Source organism: Phragmites australis, chromosome 3, assembly GCF_958298935.1.
Source record: "Phragmites australis chromosome 3, lpPhrAust1.1, whole genome shotgun sequence".
Classification (NCBI taxonomy): Eukaryota; Viridiplantae; Streptophyta; class Magnoliopsida; order Poales; family Poaceae; genus Phragmites; species Phragmites australis.
This window is the reverse complement of record NC_084923.1, coordinates 29,215,673-29,230,808: the sequence shown is the minus strand read 5'-3', so window position 1 is coordinate 29,230,808 and position 15,136 is coordinate 29,215,673.

The following is a 15,136-nucleotide window of genomic DNA, read 5'->3' as shown; positions in this document are numbered from 1 at the left end:
GTTTGGCTTTGGTACACCTCTTGTAGAAGAGTTCATGAATATTGAACCAAACACTTGTATTGGTCAGGAGTGTTCATAATTAGTGAAGCTATTGTGTACCCAAATACACTGACAGTATGTGCCAACACCAACACCAAATGATCCAAGTGATGATTCTGGAAATAGCTAGCATATTTTGTTTTGAATTTATTTTAGTTTCTAGTTGATCCCATTAACATGTACATGAATTCTGGTCCAAACCCATGGCACACAATAGTTCTGCTTATTCCATCTTCCTCAGTTGCTTTCAAATTGCTTTCATCTTCTATCATGGACACCACAAGATCTCTATTGAAAGAGTGGAGACACAGATGATCGATTGTATTGATCAGACACACATACATATATAGTGAGTACATGAGCATATTAGCTCTGAGTTACAAGAGATGTCGGTTTGAGATCCTGCATGTACAACAGATAACCGAGTTTGCTAACATCTATCACCCATGGAAACACCACTAGAAGTAAGGATTATATCGGCATCAGAACGTAGAGCTGCATCCATATGCTCCCTAAGACTTTCTTCATTTAGATGAGCAGTGGCCGGCTTCACTAATTCATCCCTGTAGAAAAAAATATAAACGGTTGGTCCAAGGTTTACCTGTGCAAGCAAACTCAAAATGCAGCATTAGAATTGTGCTTCTTATCTATATACTCAGCGAGGGTAACTGGAAGACTTCTTCCCCTTGATAGTAGATACAGCCACTGTTGCAAGTAGCCCAATTTCTGCAGGACCTATGTGCTCACTAGACTTCAGCACTATCGAATCCTTCTCTATGTCACATCCCTACAAATTATTTTAATTACTAAACTAGCAGTAGCTACTTCTTAACAGTGTGCACAACACTTTCCAGGAAATTTTTCATAGTGATTGAGTGCTCTGGAGATAAGAGTAGAACAAAGATAAAAGTAAAATAGTAGATCCACTCATACATAATAACCATCTAATCTGAAAAAAGACGCAACAGTGCATAGAGAACAACTTTTCTTCACACCCATATTCTCCCAAACTCAAAGTCATTGTTACACTCTATCAAACGCAGAAGTAGAAGCACAAAAATCAGTTAGATGACCAAGTACTGATGAAGCTTAGCATACCACATTGCGTATGTCCTAGCAGGGTGTCGTCGCCGGCCCTTGACTCCGTAATCACTGGGTACTCCCCGGGCCCATCAGAGGCCACGACGGCGTACCCATCCTGCAGGAGGAGACAGTTTTCATCAATTTCATCGACTAAGCCCACCACCCACAGTAGAAAGGAGGAAGAAAGAGGATGGGATGCGGAAGGAGGGGTGACTGACCTTGATGGAAGCACCGAATTCAACAGTCTCCACCTTCAAAACCTTCAAATCCAGCATATCTGGTGGCTGAGGGAGTATAGGTGGACCGGGGGGGTCGACGACAGAGATCTTGGCGATGGCTGGCAACTGATGGTAGGGGCCCAGGGCACATGAGCGAGGTAGATGAGCGGCGTTGGGGCGACAAGTTGAGCTAAGCTGTGTAGAACTATGGAGATGAGCCAAGCCGCACCGCCATGTTAGACGAGCCAACGGAGGCCACAATGGATGATCTGCGGCTACATGGCGTACACGTGTGACCAGGACAAGATTAAAAATGAGGCCCCCATTAAATATAAATTTTGAAATATTTATATAGCACAGTGGCTCAAAGCAATAGTGTTATATTTTTTATATCAAACAAATAGCAGTTGCATGCATCATATGAAAAAAAAATAGCATGCCTTAGTACACTCTGGAGTCTGGACGCCGCCTGCCGCAAGACGTCCACTCGCCCAGACCTAATTTTTTCAGTTTGTTTTTGGACCTGACGAGTTGTGAGCTTGTGGCTTGAGCACAGAGCATAGCCTAGTTAGCACAGAATACAGAACACATATACAATATACATATACATATGGCCCCCTGGGTTTTAGGGGTCTGGAGCGGCCGCCCCGCTTGCCCCCTTCCAGGGCCGGCCCTGCGTATGACGATCAAAACAACATATGAATCCAAGGGAGTATTTGAAAATACATTAAATTTGCAAGTGTGAGACTGAACTGAAAGTTTTTTTACATGGGTAAATGAAACCCCCTTATCATGCAAGTGGGTTTTTGCAATCCCCCCTTCTTTACCATTGGGTTTTGATAATTTGCCACTTTCAATATGGAACACTTCAAATTGTCACTCGCTTCCTTATCACTTTGATTGTTTGTCATTATCGCCTCTTATAATTCATGTCATGTTCTTTTCAACTATGCATTCACGTGAAAGGACCAAATTACCCTTCCACCCTCCCCATCCACATATCTACCTCCATCTCTATCTCTTGCCGTCGAGGTTTCATGGCCGAGTTTAGCCACGGCGGAAGCCATGGAGGCTGTTGACTCGGACGCAAACACGTTGGTCACCGACATCATCTACTCGTTGTGCGTGGCCAACCTCTCGTGGGTGGATGTCATCGTGGTGCACCAGGGTTGTGTCAACGTGGGAAGGGGAGCTGATCTGGCCAATGGTGGCATGAGGGGAAGCGGTTGCACTGCCGCTCACCATCGGCGGGGTCGATGGTGACAGCCTCAGGGAAGGGGAGGTGCGCCAGGCCAGCCCAGCATCGCCGCTTGACCACAGTGTGGCTCTGACTTCTGCTCTGGAACCTTCACAAGCAACGGCGAGGACGACGACTTCTGCTCGCCCCCACCCTTCATCGCGTCTGCAAGGTGCCCAAGCACCATCTTGAAGTCATCCTCGTCTAGTGGCACCGAGAGTAGCTCCTACCCCACGCTCTGGAAGATGCCATCAAGCTCCATGTCCCTGTCACCAAAATCAAACAACGGCTCATCGGAGAAGATCGACTCGTTGTCCCCACTATTGATACCCTTTATCACACTCAGCATCTCCCGCTCGTTGAGGAATCTGAACACATCATCATCACCTCCTACTCCTCATCCTCCTGCTCCACCATCAGCATGACCCCACCACCAACTCGAAGCCCAGGGAGAGGAGGTGGCGTGAGCTTAGCAAAAATGGCTCTATTAGTCTATGATTGTGATTTTAGTGATTAATGGCAACAAAGTCATTGAGACTAACATGTTTATCAAGAATATATGTTAGTAGGTCTCATGGATGCAATACATCAAGAAGCTACTGTAGCCGAAACAAAATTTGATTGACTTGGAAAAGTCTCAGGAAGATTTGCCCCACTGGAAGGTCCGGTGCAGAGGAATTTGCACTCACTGGAGCATTATGTCCAGAGACTGATAGCCTCACTAGATGATCCGGTGCTCTGTGTGTTAAACTCACCGGAGTATTTCTGACAAAGGGGAGAAGGCTGAGGACCTCACCAGATAGTTCGATGATCTGCACTGGGTAACATCGGAGCATTTCTTGCAGAGAAGAATGCAAGTACAGAAGACTAAAGATCAACCCGTTGGAAGATTTGGTGCTTGGTTTGTGCACACGGGATGAATGCACTGGAGCATTTTATACAGAGAGGATGCAAAGACTTAGATGACTCAAGATAACTCACTGGAAGCTCCGGTGATGGATTTGAAGACACACTGGAGTGTTCGGTGTTCATAGAGGCTGTGAGTGGAGTTTTAACGGCTAGTTTTTGAGTTTGTACTCACCGGATGATCCGATGTTATTACTACTGTTCTCACCGATTATCCGGTGTTAACAGCTTTTTTGAGTCGTTGGGAAAACAGCTAGTTGGCGAGTTTAAGGCTATAAATACCCCTTCACTCAGTCATTTGAAGGTGTGTCATGCTGCTAAAGTCTAGAGGAAGCTCATATACACTTGAAAAGATATCCAAACCACCAAAGTGCTTAAAGTGATCACCCAAGACGATTATAGGTCTAGAGTGAGTTGTAGCTAAGTGCTGCATCTTGAAGAAGGGATCAAGAAGTGATCCTAGCTTATACCGAGAGGTATGCCAACACCTTGGAGTCTTGGTGACTTGCTGGCATCTTGGGCTTTGGTGGCTGAAGCTTGTTGACTCTCCGACTTTGTGTGGAGCGGCGGCAAGACACGTGTACGGGGACACAGAGACCCTTGTCTTGGTGGCTCAAGTTTCGAAGTGATCACGATGGTAAGCGACCGAAAGAGAGGCTAGTGATAAGACCTTGTCTTGGTGGCTCATCGTGCTTGAGACCTTGTCTTGGTAACTTGGTAGCTCAAGAGCCGTGATAAGAAGAGACTTGGCGACCGAGAGCATATCATTTGCGAAGCTCCAACATGGATTATGGGTGGCATTCATGTCATCGATACAATGGGATAAAGATCCCTTATGCCGAGTTTGTCTCTCTACCTTATTTACGTTTCTACATTTACATATTTGCAATTTACTTTGTTAGAGTAGGTTGTAATAATCTTGAGTGGTAGAGTAGATACAGTAGATAAATCTAGATCACATTTAGATAGAAATTAAGATATGTTTATCTTGTGAAGTTTTTCTAGCCAATTTAATTTAGGTTTCTAAATACCCTAATTCACCCCTCTCTTAGGATATCACCGTTCCTCATAGTGGGAAAGCAAGATCCTCCTCGAGAGACTCGAAGAAGGAGACATACAAGAGTTCGCCGAAGCCGTCGTCACCGACATCGAGGAAGAGCTTGTCGCCAAAGTCCACCATGGGAGGTGGCGGCAGGGGAGGGCAAGATGTGGGTGGGGGAGAGAGGAGGGGTAATTTGGTCCTTTCATGTGGTTTTACATTTGAAAAAAATAAAATTAATTAAAGTCGGCCATAATGGCAAATAATCAAGTGGCAATGAAACGAGTGATAATTTGAAGTGTTGCATGTTGAGGGTGGCGAATTGCCGAAGCCTAATCTTTACGGTGGCGAAAAATCAATTTTTCTCACAATTTGGGGGGTTAATTATTTTTTTTCACTATATGGGATGACACAATCCCAAAAGACACTCACTCAATATGTTGTGCCAAAATACCACATTAGCCAATAAAACTTGTTTGTTTGCCACTTTGAGGCCATTTTCCCCGCCATGTGACATTTTTCTTTTTTTTCTCCTGCCCAACGTGAAAGCTGAGTAGAAATGACCTTTCTATTGAGTAGAACGAGCGACAGGGGTTGGAGCGACCTAGTTCGATCACACCCAAAGGGTAGAACGAGCAACAGGGGTACAAAGGTCATTTGTATTGAGTATCCACGTTTGCAGGGAAAAAAAATTAAAAATGCCATGTGACTTGAAAAAAAGGTCTTAAAGTGACGCTAGAGTGGCGAAACAATTAATTAACCCCAATTTGGGAGGGGCATATTGCAGTTTTGCGTCGGTTTGATTTTAGGGCATATGGCACTCTTCGTCTTGGCCGGTTCCTCCAATAAACCAAGCATTGGGCTTCGTAGGAAAAATTCCAAGTTTAGACACCCAACTCTTGCGTCGGTTTGATTTTGCTCCCTCATCTCTAAAATCAAACAACATTAGTTCATCATCTCCTAAAATCGGATAGCAATAGTCCCACAGCCCCTTCTATTGTGGTTTCGCACATACGGTTTAGTTGAGTTGGATCCAACATGGCACTCCCCCTCTGTATCCCGATCTGTTTCTCTCTCATACTCTGCTCAAATTTCCCCTCCGCAGCCGGAGCGCTGCCAATTCCGCCGCCGCTCGCCCGTACCGCCGGCGCCGCACTCCCATCCCGCAGCCGAACGGTCGTCCAGCCTCCGCATGCACGCTCGGGTTGCCCGTCCTACCTCTAGAGCTGCAAATCGTGCTACTGCATCCATGGCAAGTTCCACAAGCTCTAGGTCGGGGCGTTCAATGGCAAGCTTAATGGCTGTGATTGGTGGCCCAGCATCGTTGCCGATACCGTACAAGGAGCGCTCGGTCGAGTATTACCAGCTGTGCTGATTGCTAGTTGCAGCATGCATCGTTCAAGAATAAGGATCACTCATTGACCTCTCACGGCTGTTGAGCAGCGTCCAGTTGCGCATGCCTGGGGCTATACGGGATTTCGGATCTTCGGCGACGGGATTAGGCGAGGACATGCTTCCACCGGGAGAGGGGGGAAATGAGCGGGGTAGAGAGAGATTGTGCAGGAGAGGAGCGACTAAGGGTTCATTTAGTTATCCACATGCTAGGCCTAACTTGTATTAGTGAGCGTGACTTAAATATATATTTATAGTGTTATTTGTTTGGTTAGTTATATACGTTGAGGTTAGTTGAGAAGATATTATTTTAGTTAAATAAAAAATAAGTATTAACATAATATTTATTTACATAAATATACTCTATAGTACTTAATTTATCATATTAAACTTTAATTTAATCTAAAATATACTAATATAAGTTAATACTTATTATTATATGCTACCATTATCATTAACTTAGCCAGGACATCATCCTATGAACCTGGCTCTAAAGAAATGCAATGTAAATCCATTTTTCGAGAACCAGACTCGTACATTGCTTTTGCATCAATGGAGCTAAGCTCTGAAGATGATACATGTAACCAAATATCAGGATTTTACATCTCGTGAATTTGGTTGGGGCATATGTACCCGAACAAACAGACTAAAAGAGTAGTGCTATACATGCTTTGCCAAGTCAAATATGGATCACATGTGCTATGTCAGCGAAACCACCATGGAAAGAGCAAGAGCACGAGAACTAGTTACCCGGTTTTAGGAGACAAGGGACCAAAGATAACTAATATAACAGATGAGGGATTAAAATGAAACTAACTGGAGAGTTTTTTTTATAGGGTACAACTAAGACACACATAACTTATACACATTGCACAATGACTATTCTTGCATGATTCATGTGAAATTCATGTCTTCCAAAAGGGGTGCTTAATTCTATTGATGGATTGTTTGATACTTTTATTCACTTTGTGCATATGTACTTGCAAGGTATTTTCGAATTGATATGCGCTGCTTACAATACTGGACACACTATGTACAAGCAAGTTGGAAGTGTGCAGACGGAGGAGGTTGAGGACGATGTGGTAAGATACAAGTTTAATGCCTCGACGGCGGATGTCGCTATAAATGGAGCTCAAACACACACACAAAATTACATGAGGAGCAAGAACGTGCAAGAGCTGACCTTCGATGAAGCGGGGACTGAACAACACTAGGCCGATTGGCTCGCTGCACTTTGCTCGTTCATACTACAGTGTGAATGGAGCTACAGAGGAAAAATTACATGTTAGAGGAAATTTAATAGCTGCACAAAACATAGGTTTGTTGTCTAAAATTATTATTTTGTAGAAAACATATAGCACAATAAGAATTAATAGAAGTACTAATTTGAAAAAATAAGGTCATGAGGATTTTTTAGGCCGACGACTGAAGTCTAAGGAGATGTTGAATTTCTCTAGTCACACGTGAATGCGGGAATAAATGACTAGGATATTTTTGTTGTTATTTTTTAGAATAGAATAATTATCTTTCTTATTTCTAGCTAAATATCTATGAATAGTAGCTATAGTGCAACAGTGGTGTATTGCTTTTCGAGGGTTAGTCTGTGACAATGATTTCAGGTGTACTATCGATGGGTGTGTGAACGACATTTATGGTGTGATGAAATCAAGAACACTAGAAGTTATTCAGGTTTAGGCCCCTTGAAGGATAACAGCAATACATCTTATGTATTTGTTATGAATGTTTACGAATGAGTTCCTCTTCCATTCTAGACCTGTTCCTCCTCCTTTATATATAAGAGAAGGAAAACTTATAAGTGGATTTTTTTAGTAGATCTATACCTAACTAGATATTCTTTTCTCATACCATCACCACGCGGAGCGTGCGCACTACACCTTGCACTGGTGGTATTGTGGGACCCATCCCATCCATTGTGTAGCGCCAAGTTGGTCTGTAAAATCCTACTCCATAGCATTTAATGCTATGGGATAGGGCACTGCCCATCTGCGCCGACCACAACTTTGTTTGCTGAAGGAGATATCTTGAGAAGAAAAATACTTGAGTAAAAATCAATAAATGTGATATAGTCAGGTTTAGTATGGACGTTTCACGACTAGCAAGGGTGGGTCGCGGGATCACAATATATCGTAAAGAGGTTGGTCGCGAAAGCCTCACGCTGGTTGAGTGAGCCTTGACCTGGTCACACGATGGATTAGAGTTAAGAAAATATCCCCGCTGGTCGCCATATCTCTCGTGGGACCTATTAACCAAGACGACCCCTACTTAATACTCTGCCAGTAGCCCCCAAGTTCTCTCGCGGATCTGGTGGTCTGAGTGGTTTGCCGTGTGGTCACGGGTGGACCTGGTTGTACCACCTGGGTCCCAGCTGAACAAGAGTTCACCCCAGGAGTGGTCATCGACGCAGTCCACCTTTGTGGTGGACTCATAACACTGCATCTCGACGGGAGATTTTAAACTTCCAGAGAGAGAGAGAGACAAAAACATCGTGGGAGAGAGAGACATTGATTTTCACCGGACTTGAGGGAATTTCAATTCCCCAAGCATGGCCTTTAGAATCACGAGATGGGTGGGCTCCACGTGATGGTTAGGATATCACGTCAACCCTATAAATTGGAAAAGTCAAAGCTTGCCCACGAATCCTTTCGCCATCCGTTCTCCTGCCGCAACTCCTATGACACCGCACACCAGAAAAGAGCTTGACTTTCCCAAGTCGAGGTGCACCATCGTGAAGCTAAAGCTGGTGTATGAGAGTAGCCTACTCCCACACTACCTGTCTTTCGGGTACCGCCCTGGGAGGGGGGATGTCCCTGCTCCCTACCACGGAGAGATCGTAATGTTCGCCTCATTCTTCCTGGTCGGCCTCGTTCCTTCCTTCTTCGAATTCTTCACCACCGTCATCTCGTTCTATGACATCTGCCACCTCCACGTTAACCTCAATTCCATCATCATGCTGAGCATCTTCGCTCATTTGTGCGAGACTTTCATTGGGGTCGAGCCATGCCTCGATCTTTTCAGGTACTTCTACACGACGAGGTTATAGACCGGGACGGTTACCAGAAGCTGCAGCTTTCGTCTCCGCGGCGATGTTGCTGGCTCCTACATTGAGATGGGCCTCAAGTCATCATGGTCAGACTGCAGGGAGGAATGGTTCTACCTCTCGATCGAAGATTCCTTGGACAACCTCTGCGCGTCGGATGCGTTGGCACGCCTCAACGAGAATAGGGGAATTCCCCTACGTCAACTCTAGAACTGTTGAACCTCGCCACTCGTGTCAAACAGCTACAAACAACGGGCTATCGGGATTAGACGTACTTCATTAAGCGCTGACTGTGCCCCTTACGGAGGAGAGCACATCCAACCTATCAGTACACTGGGAGTGGCGATGCCACCCGGGAGAGCCTCACAAGTAATGTCACAGTCGTCTTCATGACGCTCGTTGCTGGTCATGCAGTGTCTAAATATTCCCCTCATCCAAATCCCCCTGATGATATCGTTGACTTGCAGGTCAAATTACTAATGCTAGCGGCCACGAGGAAAGGTGGCCCTCCATGCGACACTCCTCCGTTGTGCGATATCCCTCTGCTGAATAGGGTTCAAAACAGACTGATACACTTGACATTTTCTCAGGATTTCTATCTCTAAATCTTCTCTTGGGTCAGGGTTTCATGGTTTGGGTCATCACATAATCTTCCCGAGGTTAACAAATTAAGTCCGATAATCGACGAGGTTACATATGTTGCCCATGAGATTGATCTTGCTGCTCGTATGCCCTCTCTGCCACCCAACGTCACCTTGGCCGACCACCACTCTATTCGCAATGTCAGCCCGGCTGGCCGCGGATGTGACCAGACTGCAGAGAGCAGGGTAGCAACCGCGAGCGGCGCCAGTTAGCCAAGGGTTGGCCAGTATCATCCTAGCCAGACTCATTCCGACCAGAACCACCCCGACCAGACTCCTTCTGACCAGGCGTACCCCGACCAAAACTGCTCAAACACGACTCACTCCGACCAGGCGTACCCCGACCAGACTCGGAGCGGTCAGGCTATCGCTTGCCAAGCGTCCATGGGGAAAAGACCGACGGAGGACTCGTCAACTATAGAGATGTCCAAATGTGCTTATGGGACACCAAGCACCGGCGGCTCATTGGTAGGACTGTCCTCCCCGACCAGCCCGTCCAATGGCTTTGCAAGGAACAGACTTGTTCTTAGGTCTCTACAACGGTGATAAGTTCTCTGGTTAGGCCCAGGTGCTTCGAGTTTCCTTTTCCTTCCTGATTTCATAATTCTGTTGTTGATTCAGTTCCTCGACCACACCTATGGCCTCGGTTGTAACTCCCCCATCAGCGCCTCAGAAAAGGAGGCAAGGCTCCTGCTTTAGCAAAAGTATGGTGAGCTCCAGCAGGAAAAAACCACGCTTGTCGTCGAGCAGTCCCGGTTTAAGGAGGACAAGCGCACCAACCATGACATTCTCCAAGAGGTCTTTAAGGCGCTGAAGGATACCTTGGAGAGCCTCGGGATGGGGGTCATTGAGCCAAAGGACCAACGCATAGCCCAAGCCTAGACCTATGCTATTACGGTTCTCTCGGAGATGTTTTTTGAGCTCCTGGGTATTCTGGCGGCGAGGGGCATGGAGTATGTGGCGTAGGCGTGAGGGACACGGTGGGGTACGCACTCTGATGTTACTGCAGTCGCGATCCCAACTTCAACCTCGACCTCATTCGGGAGGGGCCGCGATCACTGGACCTGAAGCGGAGGAGAGGCTGTAGGAGGAGTTCCGAGGGGCGGTTGATTATGTGGAGTCTATCTTTCGGGTGGAGGCCACCGAGGAGTAAAGACTAGACTGTAACTCAGGTTTTGTAATATATCTAAATGACGCTTTAACTTCTCTGATGAGACTATGCTGGTGTTGTGGTCATAGAATCCCTGAGTTGACCAAGCCTCCTTCTCACTTTGAGCTCTTGACCACGCCTATAGATGGAGTGCGGCCAGGACCGATCGGCCCACCTGTCCACACGGAGCCCCCGACCAAGTCGACTGATGACCTTGTTAACCTACGTAGTCTGGAAGCTATGGCAGAGTGCAAGCTTGGGTTTGCGGTCAAGCGAGAGATCTTATAGAGTGATCTCAGAGGTGCGTCTATCCTACCACTCTTTAGTCATGTGTAGTGCTCGGTTGGCCAAGTGAGGCTCGATCAGTTGACTCCTGCATGGCTTGCAACTTGTTTCCTTGACCAGCTTGTTGAGAGGAGGTGTTCGTGGCACAGAGAGACCTGGAGTGGATAACCTGAGACAGTGACCAGCAGTGGGTATATTTTCTACAACCGCCTCAGCCGTGCTTTTGAACCCTTGACTCACTGTTGTGGACCGCTGGCGTTCAGGTTCGCCCTACTCCTAGAGACACCAAGACCGGTCACATCGACTGGTTTTTGCAGCCTTCGAGGAGGTGAGTGACCTTGAGGACAGGCTACCCGTGATGGTGGGCGACCACTTGCTAGATGTCAGAACCATTGCCACCTATCTTGCCCTAACCTGTGTCCACGAGCACTTTCCGGATATTGACCTTATCCTCGCGGTCTCTGAGGGTTCTGGCGGATCCATGAAGACCACGGAGGAGCTCCACAACCTCACTGATTCGTATCTACCCATAGTCCACTCCTTCTTTTGTCTGTTCAGTTCGAACAAGTGCCCTATGTTTTTGGGTTCTGTGTGTACTAAATAGACTATTTAGAAACAACCCCCGGGAGCTGCTCGGGTGGTCGCTTTGTAATGAAAGTACCAGTCTTCATGTAAATTTCTCCTATGTTCGAGTGGTGAGTAGGTTCAGGATGCTCGCTAGCAAGGTTCCTGCACTTAGGACTCTTCGCTTAGGTTGGTATTGTCCTCTCACCACGGTTCTTGGTCATCGCGTGAGTAGTTGGTCATTCGAGGTGACCAACATGCGTCTCTGACTGGGGAGTTAAGGCTCGTTTGTTCGTAATTATGCAGTTTGGATGACCAAGTTGCACTACCAATGCTCGTGTGCACTTAATCACTATTGTGACGGTGAATTTCATAACAAGCTTGACCTCTATCCTCTTAGTGAATTTGCTGACTACAACGAATGTAATTATGCAGTTTGGATGACCAAGTTGCACTACCAACGCTCGTGTGCACTTAATCACTACTGTGACGGTGAATTTTCAACAGGCTTAACCTCTATCCTCTTAGTGAATTTGCTGACTACAACGAACGTGAATTCAAAGCCGCCTGGGGCTTTTAGGGAACGGTCCCACGGTAATGAGCCCCTAGTCAGTGAAAGGACAAAAGAGTGGTATGGTTTGCTGGGCTTAGACCGGTAGTTTGGTATGTCGGTCATGGTTCTGACATGACATGCACTGTTTCACCAGCTCGTAAGCATTCTGAAGAGTCGTGGGCCAATAGAATTCTTACCGGAATGCTTTCCCGACCAGAGTGCGGTACAAAGCGTGGCTACCAGGATGTCGGGGAACGCTGTGCTCCCCCCTTCCTGAGTGATGTATTTCAGTAAAAAGTTGTTGCTCCTTTGGCAGTAGAGACATCCCTCTACCCAAAAGTATTTGGGGTCCTACCACACGACCCTTTCTGCTGACACATCATCGTCAGGGGCTGCTTAATTTTGAAGGTAGTCCAAGATCTGATCCATCCAAGCCATACCCGAATCGAGCAGTGTGACCACATGATGGCTACCCGAGGTCGACGGCACCAATGGAGGCATTGCCTCCAAAGGTGTTGCCACTGATGCTCCGTTTCCATGTGCAGCATCCCTTCCACGTTGGCTCAAGACTGTGGTGGGTGGTCGAGTGAATCTTTTTTCAAAGACTCCGACTGGGACAGGTGCGCAAGAAGAGGCTAGACGGGCTAGCTCATCGGCTAGGAAGTTGTACTTGCTTTGGGACGTGCTTGACTTCAAAAAAGATGAAGCGTCGCTCTAGCTTTCTCATTTTGGAGAGGTATGTCATCATTTTTTTATGAGAGCACAAGAAACCCTTTGCACCCGGTTTATGGCCAGTAGCGAGTCCTTCATCGCTAGTGGGCATTTAACCCTCATGCGGATGCTGCTCGTATTCCAAATAAGAGGCCTCGTACTTCGCGACATTGTTTGGTGGTCTAAAATTTTAACTAAAATGTGTACCTGAAGGTGTCGCTAGCTTGTGGGGTCGAGATCGCTCCAGCCCCTAGTCCATTCAATGTGAACGGCCTATCGACATGTGCGTTTTGCAGGGGTAGCTATAAAATAGGGCAATGACTCCTCGTCTGGTTGAGGAGTGATCAGTACAGGAGGATAAAATGGTCACCCGTTGAGATCCTAGAAGGCTGCCTCCGTTCCTGGTATCCGCTGGAAGTGGTCTTTTTTCTATTAGAAACTTGGAGAGTGGAAGACCCTTTTTTCTATCCTCGAGATGACCCTGCCCAAAAGGCCACACACCCGATTAGTTCCAGGGTATCCTCTTACCTGTTTGGGGATCTTGCCCGACGCCGATCATGTTCCCCTCTTGGTGCATGGACTAGGGATCATTGCTGGCACCCAGGACACAGGAGCCTCCACTGTGCCCCGTTGCATGAACTATCATGCAAACTTCTTGTTGAGGCTTAGAGCCTTCAGACTCTGATTCGGTGTTCCATACCTGGAGCACACCAGGATCATCTGGGTCGTATCCCATGACGAATACTTCACGGTGACCGGGGTCCTCGGAGCCTTCAGACTCCGATTTGGTGTCCCATACATGGAGCACACCAGGCTCATCTAGGTCGTATCCTATGACGAATACCTCACAGTGACCGGGGTCCTCGGAACGGGACTCAACAGTTGTCGTGGATCCAGCCATGGGTAGCTCAATCTAATCTTCAACACTTGCCAAACACAGAAACACGCCCCTACATGGTGCGCCAACTGTCGAGGGTTAATCCCTGACAATGATTCCAAGGTGTACTGGTCAATGAGTGAATGAATGATACTTACAGTGTGATGAACTTAAGAACACTAGGTTATCCATGTTCAGGCCTCTCGAAGGATAACATCCCTACGTCTTGTGTATTTTTTATGAGTGTTTGTGAACTGGTTATATATAAGTTCCTCCTCTCATCCTAGACATGTTCCTTCCCCTTTATATACAAGAGAAATAGAACTTACAAGTGCCTCCCTTTCAGTAGACTTATGCCTAGCTAGATATTCTTTTCTCATGCCATCACCACGCGAAGCATGCGCACCGCACCTTGTGTCGGTGATACTGCGGGGCCCATCTCATCCGTCGTGTGGTGTCAAGTCAGTCCGCAGAACCCCAATCCATAGCATTTAATACCACGAGATGAGGCACTGCCCATCTGCGCTGGCCACAACTTTGCTCGCTGAAGGAGGTGCCTCGGGAAGGAAACCACTTGAGTAAAAATCAATAAATACGATTAGACAGGTTTGATATGGACGTCCCACGACTAGCAAGGGCTAGTTGCAGGATCACAATATATCACAAGGAGGCTGGTCGTGTAAGCCTCGCGCTAGTCGAGGGAGCCTTGATCTGGTCATACGATGGGCCAAAGTTTAGAAAATATCCCCTGTCGGTCGCCATATCCCTCGTGGGACCTGTTAGCCAGGACGCCCCCTTACTCAATACTCCGACAATGTTGTCACAGTATTGTGTTGCAACGGTGCTGGAGGTAGTGGCGAATGAGGGAGGGGTGGAGATTCCTACAACGATGATGGATGCAGTGAGGAATGTGAGAGGGCTATTGAAGTATATGCAAATTGCCTAACTTTTCCTATCAGCTTAGGCTTTTGAGTGAATTGGTTGGTGCATGCAGCTCAATATGGTATCAGGGCCAGAGGTCTCGAGTTCGAGTCCTGACAGGCGAAATTAAAAAAATGCAGCCGACTCCTATTTTGACGTTTGAGGCCTCCACGTGAGGTTGAGTGTTGAAGTATAAGTGAATTATCCATATTTTCCCATCAGTTTAGATTTTTGGGTAAACTGGTTGGTGCATGCAGCTCAATAGGGACAATAGTAAGCAAATTTTGAAAAATACTCTAGTAGAGTTTGCTAGTGGGAAGTCAAGAGTTGAAAGGTCCCAGAGTTTCAACAGTAACCGGTTTTACCGGTTGGTAGAAAAAGGTGAGCACAAAGTTGACGTGACAGCAAGGCAGAGATCCGGTTATATAGGAAAGTCGAGCCTACAGCTGCCAGTCTTCGCAT